The sequence below is a fragment of the Somniosus microcephalus genome, chromosome 14 (assembly GCF_052327205.1).
Source record: "Somniosus microcephalus isolate GS21.2 chromosome 14, FLI_Smic_1.0, whole genome shotgun sequence".
NCBI lineage: Eukaryota > Metazoa > Chordata > Chondrichthyes > Squaliformes > Somniosidae > Somniosus > Somniosus microcephalus.
In genome coordinates this window covers 48,688,156-48,711,895 of record NC_141000.1, presented here as the reverse complement: position 1 = coordinate 48,711,895, position 23,740 = coordinate 48,688,156, and the positions used below count along the sequence as shown (strand labels likewise).

General features: G+C 45.7%; 1 protein-coding gene across 10 annotated transcripts in view; it reads right to left on the bottom strand.

Annotated features, from left to right (window-relative positions):
* dmd (dystrophin) overlaps positions 1-23,740 on the bottom strand; it is a 2,562,635-nt gene that overhangs the window by 51,996 nt on the left and 2,486,899 nt on the right. The window lies entirely within an intron of this gene.

The window sequence follows — 23,740 nt, the reverse complement described above, 5'->3', positions numbered from 1 at the left end:
GGGTCGAATTCTCTGTGCTACGATGTCACTGTCCTGGGGCTGGTTATTGTTCGTAGTGTTAGTAGTTACTTCACTGAGTCCCAGGACTAGTTGACTGAGGGTATTCTTCTTTATGATCCTCTCTTGGCATTTCAGGGCTTCGTAATGATAGCAGTGGGGGTTGCTCATTTTTAGGTGTTTCCAAAATTTGGTGGCTCTTTTTTGGATAGTAATTATTAATGGATATTGGCCTAGTTCTGCCCTACATGCATTGTTTACGGTTTTCCTTTGAGTCCGGAGGATACTTTTACAGAATTCGGCATGTAGGATCTCAATTGGGTGTTTGTCCCATTTTGCAAATTCTTGTTGTGTTAGTGGTCCCCACACCTCACTGCCATAGAGTGCAATTGGTTCAATTACTGATTTGAAAATTTTGAGCCAAATGCTAATTGGGATTTCTATTTGGATTGATTTTTTAATGGCATAGAAAGCCCTTCTTGCTTTCTCTTTCAGTTCATTCACAGCCAGATGAAAATTTCCCGTAGAACTGATTTTTAAGCCCAAGTATGTGTAGTTAGTGGTTTGTTCAATTTTAGTTGTTCCGAGTGTGAAATTTATTCTGGGTCCCTGATGTCTGGATCTTTGCTGGAACACAAGGACTTTGGTTTTTTGGGGGTTTATTGTCAGGGCCCAGGGCTGACAGTACGACTCTAGCAGATCCAGGTTCTGCTGTCAGGCAGTGTTTGAGAATACACATACTCCCCCCCCACTTCTCTGTGGACCCGCCCTGGACTCTAATTGCTGCCTCCTCACAATGGTTTGGCCAGGATTAGCCACTCACTCAATGGGGAACTGTAGCCTTAAAACCTGCACTGAAGAATCTACAGTGTCTTAGAAGTTCAAAAAATTCATGCATTTAACCGTTTCATGCACTGAATATCCGACACAATTTTCAAATTACTGACATCATGGGGTGAATTTTCACTTGCTGCCAGGCAGAAAATGGGTGGAACCGATTGGCCGCTACTGCCTGCTTTACACGCCATCGATGGAAACAAAAATCGGTCTGCGTGCAAAACGGGCAGCTGATCCACTGGCACTTGTTTCCACAGATAAAAAAAGTGAAAGTTCACCGCCACATCTCTATGATAAGCCATCCCATCAAAACTGATATTTGCTAAATTTGTTATGTTTAATATATTAATTCTATTAAAGCATGATTTGAGAAACCTACAAAAGAAATCTGACTTTTCGCTCACCTTTCTTTATATGCAGTGCAAAGAGGACCAAAATAGGGAGAGCAGCAGCAACACTGGTGATGTACATATTAAAAAAGGGAGGGTGGGATGCGACAATACCGTATAACAATCTTTAACTTTACAATTAGTGTTGAGTAAATTTGAAATGGTCATCTTAATGATTTTCACACTGGCCTGGGAAATGCCATTGTATGCACCTAAAAAATGTACCGCAGGTAGTAACAAATGTCAGCAACCTGGGGCAGTGGCTTGCTTCTGTGTGTTAAACCCACACACCTTCACTTCCTGTTTTTCATCCTCTTGATTTCAACCCATTGTATGAACTCAATAGACAAGTCAACATCAATTATGACACTATCATTGGAAGCATGAGACAATGCCTGTTGTCAGTGGGTTAATTTAGCATATTAATACCATTATGCAACTGAAAAATTCCCATTTAAGCCAATACACTTCTTGTGTGCCACACTGAGCTCATCATTGCTCCCACCACTAGCACCCACCAGTCAGACACCGGTCACCCACGTGATGGGCAGCTAGAATCGTTCTCTCCAGACACAATCCCAAGATGGTATCATAATACCACAGCTGGCATTTTTCTACAGTTCAAGGGAATGTAGCATGGAAATTATGCACAGCTGTCATTCTGTTTTACAGCCATTCTAGTCATAACACTGCGTTTATACCTTATCTTGTCATCTACATTTAAACTAGTTACTGATAAAACCTGCCTCTGCTATCACATTGCAAAATATGGATATTTCAGCATTGATTAGTAACAAGATTGCACCAGAAGGAGGGCCCAGTATCCATTTTCACAACTCTCCTGTTTTACTTGGGAAGTCCAGTGAAAAACAGCAAGGGAATACAAGCCTTCTAAACCAGCAAAGAGCTGATTCCTGGGCTCCTGCTCCAAATGCCAACCTAAATTCCAACCTTTTTCTTCTCACAATTTTTTATGTCCTCTCATGAAGCCTCACTGGGGTACAATTTCACATCGCCATCAGCCTTCCAGTATCTCACCCAAAGGGGGGAATTTTCTGGGTGGTCAGTAGGTGCGATCGGTGGCAGGTCGCGTGGGAAAGTGTTTTTTTTGACAGCGGGTCGGGACCCCGCTGTCAATCCGCCACCACACACCTTTACCAAATGTCGGGTCTGTCAGTGCTGAGCAGACTTGACACGCAATGGCGGGGGAGGCAATTCAGGTCATTATGACCTTGTCAACAGAGGATCAACAACAATTTTGAGCTCACCTTTAGAATTTAGTCTTTTTCAGTCTTGACAAAGGGTTTCGACCTGAAACGTTGACTCTATTTCTCTCTCCACGGAAGTTGCCTGGCCTGCTAAGTTTTTCCAGCATTTTCTGTTGTTATTTAGAATTTACCAGCTCACCAACAGGATCCGTGCTGTTCGGGGATCACGTCTGTTAAGCTGGGCGGTAGTTGAATGACCATGAAATCACCTCATTACTTGACAGCTCAAAATGCGCTATAAAAGCTCCCATCTCACAGCTGTTCACTTTCCAAGCTCAGAAGCTGTTGCTTACTGCATTTGGAAGACAGATTGAGCTTTGTGCAGGTTGCAAGTGTTTGGAGCAAACTCTCCAGTGTCACCTCATTGGAGCAACCTCTCTCACCACTGACATCGCTTCTGTCATTTCAAGTTCACCTGCCATCTATTCAATCAGCATGGGTATGCTCTCTCACCTTGGTCCTCAGAATCTGACCATGATCAGCCGCAACACCAGCATCACCAGGCACACCAGCAGCACCAACAATCACACCAACCATCTCTGCAATCACTTGATGCTGAACAGGCCATCAGCACCCGACCACATTGCTGCCCGGGACGCCAGGGATGGTCTCACCATGGCCAGATTTACTTCACTTGACGCTGCACACCCTGGCTGCCACATGATGCGCCAGATTGGCACCACCCCATACCAACAACATAAAGCATCCCTACAATGCCCAAGCCATTCCTTTCACACTCATAACCATTGTGGGGGGTACCATTCACTATAACTCACTAAGCCACTTCCAAAGGTGCACACAAATCTGTCCAAGAACGCAAAGTGTTGAAAATAAAGATTTCAATGTTTGACAGCACATTAACAGAAACTTCACATGAACATTGGCTAAAACACTCAAGTGCCTACCCTTGGGTGTTGTTAGTTGGTATGATTGGACTAGGATGAAGGTGAGGGTGAGGGGTGGCTGGTGAGATGGGGATGTGCTAATGTAGATAGAGAGGGATAAGTGGAAGTGCAAGGTAAGTTGGTGTGAGTAAGGATGTGCAAGAGTAGGGTAGGGATGGCAGAGTGATGGGGATGTAATGAGTGGCACAGCAGGATGAGGTTGGATGTGGCTTTGCAGTAACGTTTTGTGATTTATTGAGATCGTTGAAAGGTTTGTGCCACTGCAGCCTGGTCTTCCTGACGTCATCCCTGCTCGTGCCCTCCTCTGCAATGTGCAACCAGGCTGCGTTGATCTCCTGGGGAGGTCTCTTCCGCCCATTGGAATGGAAGAGGACCTCCTTGTGTGCTGTGACTCCCTCCATAAGCATATGGGGGGAGTCATGGGAGAGCCTGGGTGCAGCCCTGTGCCTTTGTGCAGTACTTGTCAGAGTTTGCAGCACCTCAATACTGTAGAACACTGACAGCACAAATGTTAAAGTGAATTTGCGCATGGTCCCTTTAAGGAAACCAGGTCATCAAACCCGTTTCCTTCAATTGGACTGGGAAACGTTCTGGGCGGGCTTAACAAGCCCAAATCAGGGGAAAATCATGTCGGAGGCTGGGATGGAGCCAGCAGCAAGGCCGCGAGCCACCACTGACCTCGCCCGCCACAGACCTGCCAAGGTAGGGAAAATCACGGCCAAAGTGTAGGGGGCACTGCAGCCAAATCCTAACTTCCTTTCACCCAACATTCACACCTATGCCCTTCCTGTAGGGGCCACTCAATATCAATCATTGAGTGATAACCCTGGCTGATATTTCCATTTCTAGCTCAGGTGTACTCGGGTTAATTGTAACAACAACAGCTACTACATGCATTTATATAGTGCCTTTAATGTAGCAAAACATCTCAAGACCTTTAGCACGCTGACTTCTGGCCCAGTCGAGATCAGCTAGCTCAATGCAGACGGGGAATTAAAAGTTGGGACAAAAAGGTACATTTTTCAAGTTAAATACAAACTCTGAATGGCTGCCTGTACCATCAGTCACATTTTGATGAAGGAATGCACCATAAATCTTCTCAATCATGAAACATCACATTAGCAGTCAGAGGCTGGTTTGAGTAGCATGTGTGCAGATCTGACTTCACCGTGATGCAAACTTTGAATTTAGACGTGAAGTCACTCTGGATTTCTTGTGCACTTTCCAGTGAATGGATCTAGAGGTATCAGCAACAAGCTGTGGGCGAGTCACCTGCCCATTCTCTTGATTGGGGAATGACACGTGATGCAGCAACAGAGAAATAACAATGGAAGGAGGGATAGTAACCAAACAAAACTAAATGGAGAAATATAATAACTGGGTGGAGGGTGGAAATGTGAGGGCACAATCAGCACATGCATTTTGTGTACTAATCAGACTTCGAACAAAACACATATATTCTATTATACACTCAGGACAAAACAGCAAACAGTCACTTTCCAACTTCAAGCCACCAGCAAGGAGCCATGACTGAATATTAGAAATTAGGCTGCATGCTGTTCCTGATTTTCCAACCATTAATTTAAATGGTCAGAAAAACATGCACAGCACACATTCAATTTCCAATCTGTGTTGCCAGCCGGTGAGGCTCCCCACCAGGAGCGCAATCGGAATACTACCCCTTAAAAGGTTGTTATAGCCTCATTAGAGAGCTTTCAGTCCGGTTCGGTTCATTAACGTCCGTTGTTTATTTCCTCCTCCCTACTCTTTTTATATATCTGTTGACTTCATCAGGGGAATGAGGTTGGCGGAAGTTACTAAACCTGTCAGCAGATGACATCTTCAAGTCAATGTAGCAGTGTCTTGAACTGACACTGTGAAGCTGTGAAAGGGGGAGGGATTCAAATTCCTGGGACATTGGAACCGGTTCTGGGGGAGGTGGGACCAATACAAACTGGACGGTTTGCACCTGGGCGGGTCCGGGACTGATGTCCTAGGGGGAGTGTTTGCTAGTGCTGTTGGGGAGGGATTAAACTAAAATGGCAGGGGGTTGGGAACCTGTGCAGGGAGACAGAGGAAAGGGAAGCAAGGATAGAAACAAAAGACAGGAAGGAGAAAAGCAAAAGTGGAAGGCAGAGAAATCAAGGGTGTAAATCAAACAGGGCTACAGTAAATAATAATTATAAAAGGACTAAGAGTGTTAAAAAAAACAAGCCTGAAGGCTTTGTGTCTTAATGCGAGGAGCATTCGTAATAAGGTGGATGAATTAGCTGCGCAAATAGATGTAAACGGATATGATGTAATTGGAATTGCGGAGACATGGCTCCAGGGTGACCAAGGCTGGGAATTCAACATCCAGGGGTATTCAATATTCAGGAAGGACAGGCAAAAAGGAAAAGGAGGTGGGGTAGCACTGCTGGTTAAAGAGGAGATTAACACAATAGTAAGGAAGGATATTAGCTCTGATGATGTGGAATCTGTATGGGTAGAGTTGAGAAATACCAAGGGACAGAAAACGTTAGTGGGAGTTGTATACAGACCCCCAAACAGTAATGCTGACTTTGGGGATGGCATTAAACGGGAAATTAGAGAAGCGTGCAATAAGGGCACAGCAGTTATCATGGGTGACTTTAATCTATATATAGATTGGGCTAACCAAATTAGTAACAATACTGTGGAGGAAGAATTCCTAGAGTGTATACGGGATGGTTTCCTGGACCAATATGTCGAGGAACCAACTAGAGATCAAGCAATCTTAGACTGGGTATTATGTAATGAGAAAGGATTAATTAGCAATGTTGTTGTGCGAGGCCACTTGGGGAGGAGCGATCATAATATGATAGAATTCTTCATTAAGATGGAGAGTGAAGTAGTTGACTCAGAGACTAGGGTCCTGAATTTAAATAAAGGAAACTATGATGGTATGAGGCACGAATTGGCTAGGATGGATTGGGGAACATTACTTAAAGGGTTGACGGTGGATAGGCAATGGCAAACATTTAAAGATCGCATGGATGAACTACAGAATTTGTTCATCCCTGTTTGGCATAAAAATAAAACAAAAAAGGTGACTCAACTGTGGCTAACAAGAGAAATTAGGGATAGCATAAGATCCAAGGAGAGGACATATAAATTGGCCAGAAAAAGCAGCAAAACTGAGGATTGGGAGCAGTTTAGGATTCAGCAAAGGAGGACAAAGGGATTAATTAAGAGGGAGAAAATAGAATATGAGAGTAAGCTTTCAGGGAACATAAAAACTGACTGTAAAAACTTCTATAGATATGTGAAGAGAAAAAGATTGGTGAAGTCAAGCGTAAGTCCCTTGCAATCAGAATCAGGGGAATTTATAAAGGGGAACAAAGAAATGGCAGACCAATTAAATACATACTTTGGTTCTGTCTTCACAAAGGAGGACACAAATAACCTTCCAGAGATATCGGGGAACATAGGGTCTAATGAGAGGGAGGAATTGAATGAAATCAGTATTTGTAGGGAAATGGTGTTAGGGAAATTGACGGGATTGAAATCCCCAGGGCCTGATAATCTACATCCTAGGGTACTTAAGGAAGTGGCCCTAGAAATAGTAGATGCATTGCTGGTCATCTTCCAAAATTCTATAGACTCTGGAATAGTTCCCATGGATTGAAGGGTAGCTAATGTAACCCCACTATTTAAAAAAGGTGGTAGAGAGAAAACGGGGAATTATAGACTGGTAAGCCTGACATCGGTAGTGGGGAAAATGCTAGCGTCCATTATAAAAGATGTAATAGCAGAGCACTTGAAAAACAGTGACAGGATCGGACCAAGTCAACATGGATTCACAAAATCATGCTTGACTAATCTACTGGAATTTTTTGAGGATGTAACTGGTAGAATAGATAAGGGAGAACCAGTGGATGTGGTGCATTTGGACTTTCAGAAGGCTTTCGATAAGGTCCCACATAAGAGATTGGCGTGCAAAGTTAAAGCACATGGGATTGGGGGTAAGGTACTGACTTGGATAGAGAACTGGTTGGCAGACAGGAAGCAAAGAATTTTCCGAGTGGCAGGCAGTGACTAGTGGGGTACCGCAGGGATCGGTGCTAGGACCCCAGCTATTCACAATATATATTAATGATCTAGACGAGGGAACTAGATGTAATATCTCCAAGTTTGCAGACGACACAAAGCTGGGTGGGCGTGTTTGCGGTGAGGAGGATGCAGAGAAACTCCAGCATGATTTGGACATGTTGGGTGATTAGGCAGATGCATGGCAGATGCAGTATAATGTGGATAAATGCGAGGTTATCCACTTTGGTGGCAAAAACAGGAAGACAGATTATTATCTGAACGGCAATAGATTGGGAAAAGGGGAAGTGCAACGAGACCTGGGTGTCCTTGTGCACCAGTTGCTGAAGGTAAGCATGCAGGTGCAGCAGGCGGTTAAGAAGGCAAATGGTATGTTGGCCTCGATAGCCAGAGGATTCGAGTACAGGAGCAAGGATGTCTTGCTGCAGTTGTACAGGGCCTTGGTGAGACCACACCTTGAGTATTGTGTGCAGTTTTGGTCACCTTATCTGAGGAAGGATGTTCTTGCCGTGGAGGGAGTGCAGTGAAGATTCACCAGACTGATACCTGGGATGGCAGGAATGATGTATGAAGAGAGATTGAGTCGATTAATAGGCATATATTCATTAGAGTTTAGAAGAATGAGAGGGGATCTCATTGAAACTTATAAAATTCTAACAGAACTAGACAGACTAGATGCAGGAAGGATGTTCCCGATGGCGGGGAGTCCAAAACCAGGGGTCACAGTCTAAGGATAAGGGATAAGCCATTTAGGACTGAAATGAGGAGAAATTTCTTCACCCAGAGAGTGGTGGACCTGGGGAATTCTCTACCACAGAAGGCAGTTGAGGCCAACTTATTAAATATATTCAAGAAGGAGTTAGATATATTTCTTAAGGCTAAAGGGATCAAGGGATATGGGGAAAAAGCAGGGACAGGGTACTGAATTTGGATGATCAGCTATGATCTCATTAAATGGCAGAACAGGCTTGAGGGGCCGAATGGCCTACTCCTGCTCCTATCTTCTATGTTTCTATGAAGGTGGTGAATGAACAGTTGGGAGTTTAATGGAGCTTTTCAACAATGCTGGGCTCAGTGGGGTATAAATTCGACTTGAGCGGATGCGCCAAACTGGCAAAAGCGCATCTGTATTTCCAGTGATGGGAAAATAAAACCGGGTGGAGTTAAAACAGGTTGCCGATGTACTATTGCCCGTTTTGCGCTGTTGCCCAAGGTGAATCCCTACCCCAATAACTCCTCCATGTTAATAAAAAATACAGACAAAATATTTGATTTTCTTGCCTTCATTTTTTTTTTAATGGTATAATACTATTAACATGAAATGATAACAAACACAGTATGGTTGCTTTACTTTTTCCATGTGAAATTAGTCCTAAAATGTGGGGGAAAAAAGATACTTAATTTTTCCACTTTGTTGACTACATGGAGCTTCAGTCAAAGCAGTGTGGTGCTCACATTATCGAGTGAGGAGGCCTGAAATAAGCCCCAAGGTGCACCACAAGGGGCCAGGCAGCAGGGCAGCCTTGTTACAACCTGCCTACAGCTCATTAAAGTCCCAAGTTTAAATAATGGGGTGTACCTATAATGTGATTGAAGCGCCCAATTGGAACAGGCACCAAAGGCAAGGCCGTAAAAATACATTTTTAAAATTCCTCTGCCTGGCTGTTTACTGAGCCCCTGCCTGCCTTGTCCACCCCTTATACCTGCCCCTTCCTGTACGCCCTGCTCTTCCCTGAAAACACTGCCCTGGCTCAAATTGGAAACAGTAGCCTGCTGATAGCAACACCTCTCCCTGGCATTCCCAATGCGTCATGTGCTATGCAAAGGAGCACCATGATATTATGCTAATGAACTGACTTTGAAATATTGGGTGAAGTCAGCTAAGGCCTGTGCAAGCGAAGGAGGGCCTGAACAACCCTGGCCCCATCGTGGCTGTGTGGGGACTGCATTATTGGCCCAATGTGTCTTTACATTTATAATAATGGCAAAATGCAGCTATAGTTCGTTTGATGTTTAGATTTTACGCACTGTAGAATGAGGTCAGAAGCTAATTGTTCAATTAATATCTGATGTGGGGACTTGTTTATCAAACTGGATTAAAAAAAAACACATCCTCACAATGTTTTCAAAGCTATTGGTTCCTCGAGTTCACACTTGATAAACAGAAGCATAACGAAACACTACCCTCCTCATAAGAACAAATAGAAGAATTAAAAAGTACTGCCTGATGGCATTTACTAGAAATAATATTTTCTTGATATAAACTGTAACCAATTCAATTATGAAGTGCACATAAAATATCACAACTATTTTCACACTAACTTCCTTCCAGTTACAATTCCTCCTTTGCCCAGTGGTTGGACTGTGTTCCATTTCTGGACATTGTAGCTTAAACTAACATTTAAAGAAAAGGTTACTTGTGTCTGGCTCTGTCAGTTGTGTGACAATGTAATTGATTTATTTTAGTATACCACTGAAAATCAAAGTGCACAAATAAAACCAGACGATACCAAGCCTCAAGCTTATGACAGAGCCGCCTGATCAACAGCAATTAACAACTCCTATACTTTGAATAAATGCAATTGCTTATGCCCTGACAATTAATCAATGCAACATTTTATTGCTTCATACTTTTGTGACAAATGAAAGCTCCGAAATAAAGTTCTGTTGCTCACTTACTGGTCTATCAGACAGATTATCAATTCAATGCAATTAGGCTTGATATAAATTACCTAAACTTGGTGTACAGTATTTTCTTTCTCTTGTACACTGCAACCAGTTGAGAGGAACTCAGTATACTCCTGGTTTAAAATCACATGGGGAGTACATGACCCTGTACAATACTCTGCCACTAAATGCAACAGCTCTTCATAAGGCTTTCCTGAGAAGATAACCCACTCCAGTACAGTGTCCTTTTATATGATAAAAAGTACTTTTATTTGGAAGTGAATGACTGGAATGCAACTTGTTGTCTGTGAATTCAGTCAGGTTAATCCATAATTTCAAAAGGGATGTTAAGGAAGAATGAGTCTCCTTGGCTCAACAACACCGCAGTGTCTTTGATATACATGAAGTCTTATTCATCAGCAGGATGCACCAGGTACTGTACAGCATGCTTTGAAAATTCTATCCTCATCTCCTTCCCACATAAGCTTCAGAGGCAGTCACTGTCTCCGATGCCTGTTTTTTGCTCCATTGCAGGTGGATTTGGGACAACAGTCCATCCAAACTGAATTCAAATTTTAATCTTTCCATAAACGGAGCTCTAGTTATGTGTAAAGTTTATGAGAAAACTGTGTAAACAATGCAATACCAACACCACTGCTGCCTTTATGTTTTTTGGAAGGGAGATTACTTGGTCAGCTGAATATTTAGATTGACCCACCAAGGCACATGATGCTAAGGAGACCTGCATGAACTACATTCCGGAAGAATTTAACTAAAGTAGCTATATGCTTCTTTAATTAATGTAAATATAATTATTGTTCCATCCTATTCCTCAAGGGTAATATTTTTCATTCTTGATATTGAGGAATTGGGAAACTGGTTCCCTAATCCAGTTAGTCCTGCCTCCATTCACCCAGTCTCTGGCTCTGCCGCAATGACAGGCAGGCAGGAGAGTGCTGCCAGATAAAGGCTGTAGGGAAATGGGAGCATATGTATAGTCTGCTCAGCCCATCTACAAACAACATGACAGACCTGAGGGTAGCAGATGTGTTGCTCACTGTGGTTCTTCCCCGCACCCACCCTCCCCCCACCACTGTTTGATATATTATTAAGCATACGTATACAAAGCTGGTAATTCTGTCACCAACACAAGGATGAGTGTAAATGAGGCATGTTCAATAATAGGACAGATCTGCCACTCCTGCACTCTCAGCAGAGCTGCACTGGAAGAAAGTGCAGGTCTGAGAAGTAGTACTGTAGTGGGTATGTTCTATGCCACGTGTCTTATTCAGGCTCCTGCATGTGTGCAGTGACACTCCAAGTTTCAGAGGATATCAAAGTGCCCATTGCATGTGGTTCATTTCACTTGGCTGTACACAGATTCAAACTGCTTATTAGCCTAAGTCTACTTCAGTTGGGCTGGTAGAGTAAATGGATAGGGCGATTTGTGATAACATGCATTAGATTCTGGTCCACCTATTTTGCAGCTCTTGGCAGAGAAGCCAAACTGGAGTCTTATTTATATCTCCGTACAGTACGTACTTAGATTTTCAAGCCAAACCTACACCACAACTGACGTAAAGTCTGCACAACCGTTCCAGAATAAGAATACCATAAGAGAAGGCTCCCCCAGTGACTCATGGTTTAAACAGTGAATAGTTAAGCCGTACAGACAAGAAAGGTTCAGCCTCCAGTCTATGCTGAGTTGGAGCAGCAGCATAGGCACCTCAGTCCCCAGGTTAGGAAAGCGTAAAACCAGCCATGGTTTCTGCTTGCGATTGCTGTTTGGCAACCACTGCTGTCAGCGCACACATGTGGATATCACGGCAGGACAGCGCTGGGCACAGTTGTTATCCTCCTATAGTTGGCCTACCAACACTCATTGCCTAGGCTCACACATGAAGAATGGTCACATGCGCAAGTACCGGAGGGAGGCCAGCACCTGTGGAACCTGGCCCCAGCAAGGGATCACATCTTCGGGCAGGTGGTGAAAAACAGGAAGAATGAGACGGGCAAAAATGATACTGTATTTTCTCCACTCTCCCCCAAAAAGTAACAGCTAGATCTGTGAAGAGCCTCACAACTGAACACGAAGTTAGAGACTTGTCTGTGCTATAATCCTCATCATTAATTAATTATAGAGTGTGCGTGGCTAAAAATAAATGACATTTAACCTTGGATTGTGAAAATCTTTATTGCTTAAATTCCTGTTGTCAGGAGACTCAATTAGTGAGTTTCAGCAATTCCTTATAATTGATCTTTATGTCAACTAACACCTATTATTTTCAACTTCAGAAATGCAACCTGTAATCTTCACCCTAATTTAATGTTTTATCCAGACTTGTTTTTGTACATAAAAAAACCTTCTTTAATGTGGGAGGAAGCGAGGAGGATAAAGGCAAGTATTTCAAGCTGCAGTCTCATTTCCAGGTCCTCATATTATACAGGTAGACTATCCTTTATCTGAAAACCTCGGGACCAGCTGAGTTTTGGATAAAGGAGAATTTCGGATTTCGGAAGGTGGGTCGGCGGGGGTCCGCGGGGGGGTCGGCGGGGGGTCGTGCGCACGACTTACGCTGACGCTCAGCGTAAGTCAGTCGGGGTCGGCGGGGGTCGGGGCCGGCGGGGTACGCGGGGGGGGGGGGGGGTCGGCGGTTGTCGGGGCTGGCGGGGTCCGCGGGGGGGGTCGGCGGTTGTCGGGGCTGGCGGGGTCCGCGGGGGGGTCGGCGGTTGTCGGGGCTGGCGGGGTCGGCGGTTGTCGGGGCCGGCGGGGTCCGCGGGGGGGTCGGCGGTTGTCGGGGCTGGCGGGGTCGGCGGTTGTCGGGGCTGGCGTGGTTCGCGGTGGGGTCGGCGGTTGTCGGGGCCGGCGGGTCCGCGGGGGGGGTCGGCGGCTGGCGGGGTCAGCGGTTGTCGGGGCCGGCGGGGTCCGCGGGGGGGTCGGCGGTTGTCGGGGTCGGCGGTTGTCAGGGCTGGCGGGGTCGGCGGCGTCGGCGGTTGTCGGGGCTGGCGGGGGGGTCGGCGGGGGGTCGTGCGCACGACTTACCCTTTATCCGAACTTCCGCAACCGGAACCCTCTAAAAACCGAAGGTTTTTTCGTTCAGCGTAAGTCGTACGCACGACTTACGCTGAACGAAAAAACCTTCGGTTTTTAGAGGGTTTCGGTTTTCGGAAGTCCGGATAAAGGGTAGTCTACCTGTACAATACAAATATAAGTATAAAAAGTGCATCTTTCTAATTGTTTCTTCATTTCCTTTCACACTTGGGTGATGCAGACGAGGATGCACTTTAATTGCCACCCCTACTGCCTTGAGAAGCTGGTCATAGACATAACGGCACAGAAGGAGGCCATTCGGCCCATCGAGTCCATGCCAGCTCTCTGTAGAGCAATCCAGTCAGTCCCATTCCCCCGCTCTGTCCCCGTAGCCCTGCAAGTTTATTTCCCTCAAGTGCCTATCCAGTCTCCCCTTGAATACATTGAGTGTGTCCGCTTCCACCACTTCCATCAGCAGCGAGTTCCAGGTCCTCACCACTCGCTGCGTAAAAAAGTTTTTCTTCACATCCCCCCCTGTAGCTCTTGCCCAAAACCTTAAATCTGTGTTCCCTAGTCCTTGGTACCATCAACTAGTGGGAACAGCCTCTCCCCGTCTAGCCTATCCAAACCCGTCATAATCTTGTACACCTCTATCAAATCACCTCGCAACCTCCTTTGCTCTAATGAAAACAAATCCAGCTTCTCCAACTTGTCGTTATAGCTAAGATCCCCCATACCCGTAACCATTCGGGTAAATCTCCTCTGCACCCTCTCAAGTGCCTTCACATACTTCCTAAAGTGTGGTGACCAGAACTGGATGCAATACTCCAGTTGTGGCTGAACCAGTGCTTTATAAAGGTTCAGCATAACTTCTCTACTTTTGTACTCAATACCTCTATTTATGAAGCCTAAGATCCCATATGCTTTGCTAACTATTATGTCCGTGTATAATTGAGACACGGACTGCAGGAATTGATTATAACAAGTCTTTACTGAATGGAGACAACCTGGAAACTGAAACTACAGAAGCCTGCTAGGGCCTTTTATACAGGGGTGGTCACTGCCGGTACTGCAGTCTGAGACCAGTTATTCCCTTAAAGGTACATACACAACAATTCCTCCCCTTTTAGATAAACAGTACATAACATTCATTTAACAACTAAATAACTAATTACAATTACGGCTGCTAGATACATTGGTTGAAGTTAAGCAATTATAAGTTCAGTCTTTGAGGAGGCTTCCTGATTCTGTCTAGATAACGCCTCTTTGGGATATCAGGTTCTTCTAGCAAGGTTGCGTCGGGATCAATGTCGTTGTTTGGTTCGTCTGCTTCCAATATCACCGATTCTGCGGTAGATGCAATTGGTACTTCGGTTTCATTGTCAGGTGTATCAGATCGTGGTGTGGAGTTGACGTTTTCCAGTGACTCTACAATCTGGTCAGCATGGCGTCTTACAATGCTCTCTCCAACGTCCACGGTATACATTAGAGGTCCTTGCCGTGTACAGATCGTTCCTGGCTGCCATTTCTCTGTGCGGTAGTCCCGGGCCAAAACTGGTTGACCTATCTTAAAACTCCTGGTCGGCCTTTCATTCATATTCTGAAACTGCCTGTTCTCCACATCTCTTCGGACGTTTGGCTTAACCAAATCCAAGCGGCATCGTAGTCTTCGATTGAAGAACATCATGGCTGGAGTTTGGTTGGTAACCGCATGTGTCGCATTCCGGTAGGCAAACAAGAAGTTATCCACCTTGTGTTGTAGGGGTATATCTTCATTACACATTGCCTTGATAGCCTTCTTGAATGTTTGAACAAACCTCTCGGCCAATCCATTAGTGGCTGGGTGATATGGGGCGGATGTGTAATGCTTAACGCCATTGTTCTTGAAGAACCTCCGGAACTCTTCAGACACAAACTGTGGTCCATTGTCAGAGCAAATCTGTTCAGGCAGCCCATTCCTGGCGAATATGGTTCGTAAGACTGTGATAGTTTTTTCTGTGGTGGTTGAGGACATTTTTATTACCTCTGGCCACTTTGAATGTGCATCCACCGCAATTAAAAACATCGAGTCCATAAAGGGACCAGCAAAATCAATGTGCACCCTTTGCCATGAAGATGAGGGCCACTCCCATGGATATAGAGGGGCTTGTGGTGGGGCGTTTTGGACCTTCTGGCATCCTGTACAGCCCTTGGTCATCTCTTCGATTTCTCTATCGATTCCCGGCCACCACACAAACGCTCTGGCAAAGTTATTCATTTTTACCCCTCCCAGATGACCCTCATGAAGCTCATTGAGCACTCTATCCTTCAATTTGGGTGGAATTACTACTCTGGATCCACACATCAAGGTTCCTCTGCACACTGACAGCTGTTCTCTTCTCGGCGAGAATGCTGGCAGCAGTGGTTCGCCATGTGCTGGCCATCCCTTCACCGTTAAATCATAGACCCAGGAGAGTGTCGGGTCATTTCGTGTTTCCTTTTCTATGTTTGCATTCATCACAGGGAGACATTCGACTATAGTCGAGTGGAATAACTCCACTGGATCCACTGCCAGTTCCTCTTCCACCGTCGGCAACGGTAGGCGCGACAATCCATCAGCATTCCCATGTTGTTTAGTTCCTTTGTACTCGATGTCATATTGCTGTGCCCCTAGGAAAAGGGACCACCTCTGTAGTCGTTGTGCCGTCATTATCGCTACGCCCTTCTGAGGGTTGAAAATGGAGAGAGGTTGATGATCAGTTAGTAGAGTAAATTTCTGACCATGCAGGTAGTGATTGAACTTCTTCACCCCCCCCCCACACCAGGCTGAGGGCCTCTCTGTCAATCTGGGCATAGTTATGCTCGGCTGAAGTTAGCGAGTGTGACGCAAAAGCTATCGGCCTCTCTGAACCATCAAGTAATTTATGTGACAGTACCGCCCCAATGCCGTAGGGAGACGCATCCCACGCCAGTCTTATCGGTAGTGATGGGTTGTAGTGAGCCAATACTTCTCTTGAAGTGATTAGGTCCTTACTCTTCTGAAAGGCCCGCTTACATTCATCGCTCCATTTCCATGCTACTCCCGTTCGTAGTAGGGCGTTCAGCGGATGCAGAATTGTGGACAAATTCGGCAAAAACTTATGGTAGTAATTCACCAATCCGAGGAATGACCTCAGTTGCAACACATTTTCAGGCGCTGGAGCTTTAACTACCGCTTCAATTTTGTCAGGGGACTTATGCAACCCCTCTTCATCAATCACGTGGCCACAATACGATATCTGTTTCTTAAAAAACTCGTACTTGGGGCGATTGGCTCGTAGCCCATGTTCACGTAGTCTAGTGAGCACCTGCTCTAGGTTGGCAAGGTGTTCACTGTCATCTTCACCTGTCACTAGGATGTCGTCCAAGTAACACGGAGTCCCTGGAATCCCTTGCAGGACTTGTTCCATCGCTCTTTGCCATATCGCCGGAGCTGATGCTACTCCGAATACCAGTCGATTATACTGGTAAAGACCTTTGTGAGTGTTTATCGTGAGATACTTCCTAGAGGATTCTTCAACCTCCATCTGCAAATATGCTTGTGCTAGGTCAATTTTTGTAAAACGCTTCCCTCCAGATAGTGAGGCGAAAATATCTTCTATCCTCAGGAGAGGATACTGTACTGTGTGAAGGACTGGGTTCACCGTCACCTTGAAGTCCCCACAGATGCGAACCTTCCTTGGCTCCTCAGACATATTGTTTAGCGTTTTCTTCATGACAGGAACGATGGGTGTCGCCCACTCGCTCCAGTCTACCTTAGATAACACGCCTGCATTCTCCAGCTCTGCCTCGACGGCTGGGCGAATTGCATATGGTACCGGTCTTGCTTTGAAAAACTTGGGAATTGCATTCTCCTCTATTTTTATCGAGGCGGTTACGCCTTTAAGAGTGCCCAGTTCTTGTTGAAATACCTCTTTGGCGTCAGCTAAGATTGTTGACAATCATCCAGGAGTGACGTCGTCATCCTTTTTACCAGCCACCGTCAGTGCCTGAATGGAGTGCCAGTCTAAACTTATCTTTCTGATCCATTCACGTCCCAATAACGGTGGTCCACCATCTTGCAGAATGTAGAGATACAATTTCCGTATTTTCTTGCCGTTGTATTCGACAGGCACCCTTATTTTTCCTCTGGAGTATACTTTTTGCCCCGTATACGTCCTCAAGACGATGGGTGTCTCTCTCAAGGGTATGTGTGAGAATAGCCAGTCGTAGTCTCGTCGATTCATGACGGTTACAGCTGATCCTGTATCCAATTCCATTTTGACTTGGGACCCTGCTATCGTGAGGGTGACCCAAATGGTTCGGTGATCCTCTTTTGCGATTACGTTGTGAAGTTTGAGACAGCTTAGTCTCTTGTTCCCGGATTCACTATCGCTCATCTGGTCTTCGGAACTACTGTCCGTCATCTTTTGTACTTTCCTGTACGGTTCCTTAGTAGCCTTTTTGTTGTCGTTGGTCTTCTTCCCAGACCTGCAAACTCGTGCAATGTGTCCCATCTTTCCGCATTGCCTGCATATTTTGTCCTTGGACCAGCAGTCCTTCTGGTCATGGTTTGTTCTGCCGCAGCGATAACATTTTGCAAATCCCCGTGTCATTTCGTGGGTGCCGTATTCCTGTGGCTTTTGTTGTATTTCCGCAGCTCCCCTTGCTGCTGCTTCGTACGATACTGCCACGCTGAAAGCCTTATTTAGCGTCAGCTCTTTCTCTGAGAGTAACCTCTTCTGGGTTCCTTCACTCAGGAGTCCACAGACAAATTCGTCCCGTAAGGTATCTGCCAGTCCTGCTCCGAACTGGCAGTGCTTTGATAGCTTGCGTAGTTCCGTAAGGTAATCAGCATTGCTCTCATTTTTATGCTGATTTCTCCTGTGGAATTTAAATCTTTCTGCTATCAGCAGCGGTGTAGGATTTAGGTGTTCCTGTAGGATAGCAACAATTTCGTTAAAACTCTTCGCCTTCGGTTTGGCTGGAGTAATCAGGTCCCGCAATAGGCCGTACGTTCTTGCGCCCATTAAATTTAGCAATACCGATGCCTTTTTCTCATCGGCTATTTCGTTTGCCTCGCAATATACCTCGACTCTTTCCACATACGTGGTCCAGTCTTCTATTGCATTATCGAAGGCAGTGATATCGCCAGTCTTTGGCATCTTGAAAATCTAAGATGGTGCCTCCCGCGCTTTGCCTTTGTCCCCGATGGATCAAAATGGCACCTCCCACACTTTTCCTTCTTCCCTGCCGAGTTAAGATGGCGCCTCCCGCGCTTTCCCGCCGCTGCCGCCAACGCTGTTGCTGGCGATTATATTTATTTTACTATCCTGTAATGGCGACGCCCTATGGTCTTCGCGCCTCCCCGATCGCTGCTGCCAACGCCGCTCTCCGCGGTATTTTTATTTTTCTATCACGCTTCAATATTTGCTCCGTTAATTGAAGAACCGTTCCCGTCGTGGAGCGGACCCTCTGGGACACTTCCCTCCCTCTTCTTAGGTCCGAGCGCTGCCCGGCTTCGAAGCACCGGCCGCGCCCTGTGTGCTCCACCCTCTCTCTCTTTGCTTCCCGACTCGCTGCCCGGCCCCGTTGCAGAGCCACCCGATCGAGCTCTAGCCCGCCGCAGCCCAGGAAGGATCAGTGCACTACCTGCCACCAGCCCGATTAGCTGGGAAACCCCAGACTGGAGAACAAAGCCTGGCTCTCGACAGTCCCTCCTGCACTTTTCAATTCGATGATTTGGAGGGCGGTTGCCCACGGTCGACGCCCGTTTCTCGAGTTTCTTTGGATTATTTTTTTTTTTCTTTCTTCTGGCTTCGACCTTCAATAACGTCATCTGAGGTGCTGCTGAGTTGCAGGTAAGTTCGTTTCTTACTCGTCGCCAGTATTATGTCCGTGTATAATTGAGACACGGACTGCAGTTGATTATAACAAGTCTTTACTGAATGGAGACAACCTGGAAACTGAAACTACAGAAGCCTGCTAGGGCCTTTTATACAGGGGTGGTCACTGCCGGTACTGCAGTCTGAGACCAGTTATTCCCTTAAAGGTACATACACAACACTAACCACTCTCTCAATATGTCCCACCACCTTCAGGGACCTATGCACATTAACTCCTAGGTCCCTCTGTCCCTGCACACTCTTTAAAACTGTGCCATTAAGTGTATATTGCCTCTCCCTGTTCCTTCTGCTAAAATGCATCACCTCACACATTTCTGTATTAAATTCCATCTGCCACTTGTCTGCCCATTCTACTAGCCTTTCTATGTCCTGTTGCAGTCGATTGGCATCATCCTCAGTTTGCCACACCCCCAAGTTTGGTGTCATCACAGAATCACAGAATCCCCACAGTGCAGATAGAGGCCGTTTCGGCCCCTCGAGCCTGCACCGACACATATCCCACCCTATCCCCGTAACCCCACGTATTTAATCCCCTAACACTAAGGGTCAATTTATCATAGCCAAATCAACCTAACCTGCACATCTTTGGACTGTGGGAGGAAACCGGAGCACCCGGAGGAAACCCACGCAGACACGGGGAGAATGTGCAAACTCCACACAGACAGTCGCCTGAGGCCAGATTTGAACCCGGGTCCCTGGTGCTGTGAGGCAACAGTGCTAACCGCTATGCCACCGTGCCCCCATCGGCAAATTTAGAAATTCTACTCTGTATTCCAATATCCAGGTCATTTAAATATATCAAAAAAAGCAGTGGCCCCAGCACTGACCCTTGGGAAACACCACTGTCTACCATCCTCCAGTCTGAAAAACAGCCATTTCACACAACTCACTGTTTTCTGTCCTTAAGCCAATTCCTTATCCAAGCTGCCACTGACCCACCTATTCCATGAGCCTCAATTTTGTTAACCAGCCTTCTATGTGGTACTTTGTCAAATGCCTTCTGAAAATCCATGTAAACAACATCCATTGCATTCCCTTCATCAATCCTCCCTGTTACTTCATCAAAAAAGTGGTGGTGGATCTTCACCTTGAACAGCTGTAATCCTTGTGCTGAATCATGCTCCCATGATGGTGTTAGATAGGGAATTCCTGGACAGTCCCACTGACAATTAAGCAACGGTAAGTCAGGATGGTGTGCCACCTAGAGGTTCAATGTGGACTTGTTGGTGCTTACATGAGCTTGCTGCTCCTGTCCTTCTGAGCGGTAGAGGTTGTGGGACTGGGAGATGCTGCTGATGCAAGCTTTGTGAGTTGCTACAGTGCATTATGTAGCTGCTTCACCAGTGATGGAGGGAGAGGATATTGAGTTCAGTGATAGAGGTGCCAATCAAGCAAACTTCTCTGTTCTGGATGGTGTTGAGCTTCTTGAGTGTTGTTTTCGTGGCTGCATCCACCCAGGACTTGTAGATGGTGGAGAAGTTTTGCGGGGTCAAGAGGTGAGCTAGCCATTGCAAACTATATGCCTTTCTCATGGTGTTGATATGGTTGGTCTAGTTAAGCTTCTGGCCAGTGCTGACCCCCAAGATCTTGATGTTGGGGGACTCAGTGATGGTGGTGTCATTTAAAGTCAAGGGGAGATGACTGAGCTTTCTCTTGTTCAAGATGGTCATTATCTGGCACTTATGTTCCATGAAAGTTACCTGCCACTTGTCAGCCCAAGTCTACATGTTGTCCAGATCCTGCTGTAGGCCATATTCGCTATAGTGACTGGAGCTGAGCGAATCCTCAGTGAACAACCCTACTCCTGGCTTTACGATGGACAGAAGATCATTGATGAAGCAGCTGAAGATTGTTGCGATCCAACAACCACAGCTATCTTTTGTGTCCGGTATGACTCGCATGTGTTTGAAGTATTTAACAGGGCAGCTACATATCAAAGAGTTTAGATGGTATCATAAACTGAGAGCGCAAAGCTGGAATGAATCAGCAACATCATCTGAACTTTGACATGCAATACTGCCCTGAAAGGCTACCTATCCTGTGTCATTCTTCGTAATATGCACAGATCTGAAAAATTCTTCTTTTAAATAATATCTGCAGCAGACACGTTGGCTGTGTTACCAATGGATGGTAGAGTCCCAGAATTCAATCATAGAATCTAATAATATGATTTATACTGAGTGATTCATGTCCACGCGATGCTGTAGTGTTAGTGTGCAAGAAGATTTACAAGAATTGAGTGTGTGAAAACGAATACGTTGTACTTTAAGGTCATTTGTATGGTAATAAGTGTGTTTGATTATTTCACATAATATTGCACAATGCCAGCCAGAGATATAACCCCCAATTTTACCCCCGTGATCAGAAGGTTGCGAGTTCAAACACATCAGTGCAGTCCTGAGAAAGTGTTGCACTTTCAGAGGTGCCGTCTTTCAAATGAACCATTAAACCAAAGCCCTATCTGTCCTCTCATGTGTGTGTAAAAGATCTCATGGCTCAAAGAAGAGTATGGAAGTTCTTCTGATGTTGTGGTCAATATTTGAGAGACATAACTGCGTGCAAATTGGCTGCTGCATTTCCCTCCTTACTACAATTCAAAAATATTTCATTGGCTGTGAGGCCATCCTGAGGTGCAAGTTCTTTTTTTCTGTAACATATGCCAGAAGAAGTCCCACTGCATCTGGCCTTGTCAGCATTTAACAGCACACAATACCACTCACAAGCACCAGCTTAGAGATATCCACCTGGGGGAGTTCAAGTGCGAGCAGAACAGGAGTGCACTGGGTCACACACACAGCATAAATGATCAAGAGCAGCACCTGGTGGCCATGAGGAGAAAGATGTTGCCGGCAGGAGAGTCTGAATGCATCACCTCTTAGTTGACAAGCCTAGGGATCTAGATGCTGTGTGTCCAGCTTGTAAAAGAACAGTGCTTTCAGGGCATCAAGCATTGCTGCAGACATTGGGAGCTATATCAGAAAGTGTGATGCCGATAGCAGCTCAGTTGCAGGAGTCCATTAGCAGCATATGTAAAACATTGGAAGATAGTTTCACAACACTGTAGTGCATCACTGAGTGTGGGGCAGCTCCAGGGATATCTGCAATGGAGGCCCCATGTCGGAGGATTAAGGTGGGGTTTGTGCTTCTGCCATGGATGCTCAAACTGGTGCAATAGAGGCCTGGGGTGCCAAATTAGAGAGGGCTGTCCCTTCTGGCTTTGACAGGCTTAGCAATCAGTAGACAACCATGAGTCAGGGCTTCACTGCTCTCAATGTTATTATTAGGTCTTATTTCTCGCAGATTAGCGACCAAGCTGATCTAGTGACCAGTACTAGTGGCATGGCCAGAATGGCCACGGATGATCGTGCTGCCTGTCAGGAAAGCAGCATGTGCGCCCTCCCCCCTGCCCCTTCAGATGTCTGCACGTGTGGCAGAAAGGAAGCAGAGCCCGGTTGCCCATGCAGCAACACAAGGGAGCTGGAGCCTGCAGCAGGATTTAATACCGTGAGATGTAGACCAATTTGGTCCTCGGGGGTTTCTGTAGTAACAGAGCAGCCAGCCATGACACACTTGGTCACTGATGGAGCCAGGAGAAGAAGCACAAGGCTAGCTTGAAGAATACATCCTTCATATACTGGAAATAAGGAGAAGCACTGTGATAAGAATCACTTGGCATAAACACATGGTTTCACGTTGAACTTATGGTTGTACTGCGGTTATTGTACATGCAGATGCTGTTCTTGGAAAGGTGTGGAAGTTGCTTTCATGTGCTGACATGAATGAGAGCTTTGTGAGTTCTTGCATACAAAGAAGGGTCTGTAGATGAGAGTAACTAGTGGAGCAAAGATGTAAACACCACTTTTAATACGCTAGTCAGATATGATATCCAAGAGAAGGTCTCCTGTTTTAGAGTGGCATAAATGTCTCTTGCAGTTTGGAATGGGTTATCCTCTACAAGCTCTTCAAACAGCTGCTGCTCCTCCTGCTGATCCCCTTGTTACTCTCGGGCCCCTCAAAGAGGCCTCTTTGTCAGGTAAAGTTGTGCTGCAGCTAGCATACAACCACAATTTTCGAGACCCAGCAGAAGTATCTTGAAGTGTATTAATTGACCTCATGATGCTGGTGCTCAGTTGATATCTTGGAAAACTGCATAGGTTCATGCCTTGATCTTCCAAAAGCTACCTAGAGACGTGCCTTTCTGGGTTAGAAAGTGAACTATCTTAAAATGAGATTAAAATAGTGGGCTATCTTAATGTGAAAGCATCCCAGCAAAGCAAGCATTCACTTCCATGATGCAGGGTTGCTACCCGCTAACAAGCTTTACATTGAGAGAACAGAATCCGTTCCTGTGGTAGGAAAGGCATTGAGCAAGGGAGCACAAGTGGCCATGTGGGTGCAGTCTATGACTCCCTGGGCCTTTGGGAATCCTGGCAGTCTGTAAAATTATACTGTTGTGTCATGCTACCATTGATTGTCCATTGGGAGGATCGCATTGCTTGCTCTAGCAAACATTGTATCTAAGACTTGCTTAAGGTATCTGTGCACACCGGATTGGATAATATTATCTATGTCCCCAGTGGCAATTTAGAATGATTCCGCTGCATAAAGGTTAAGGATGGTACAACCTTAACATCTACTGGCAATGTGGTGCCTATGGTGGAGGTGGGTTTTAGCT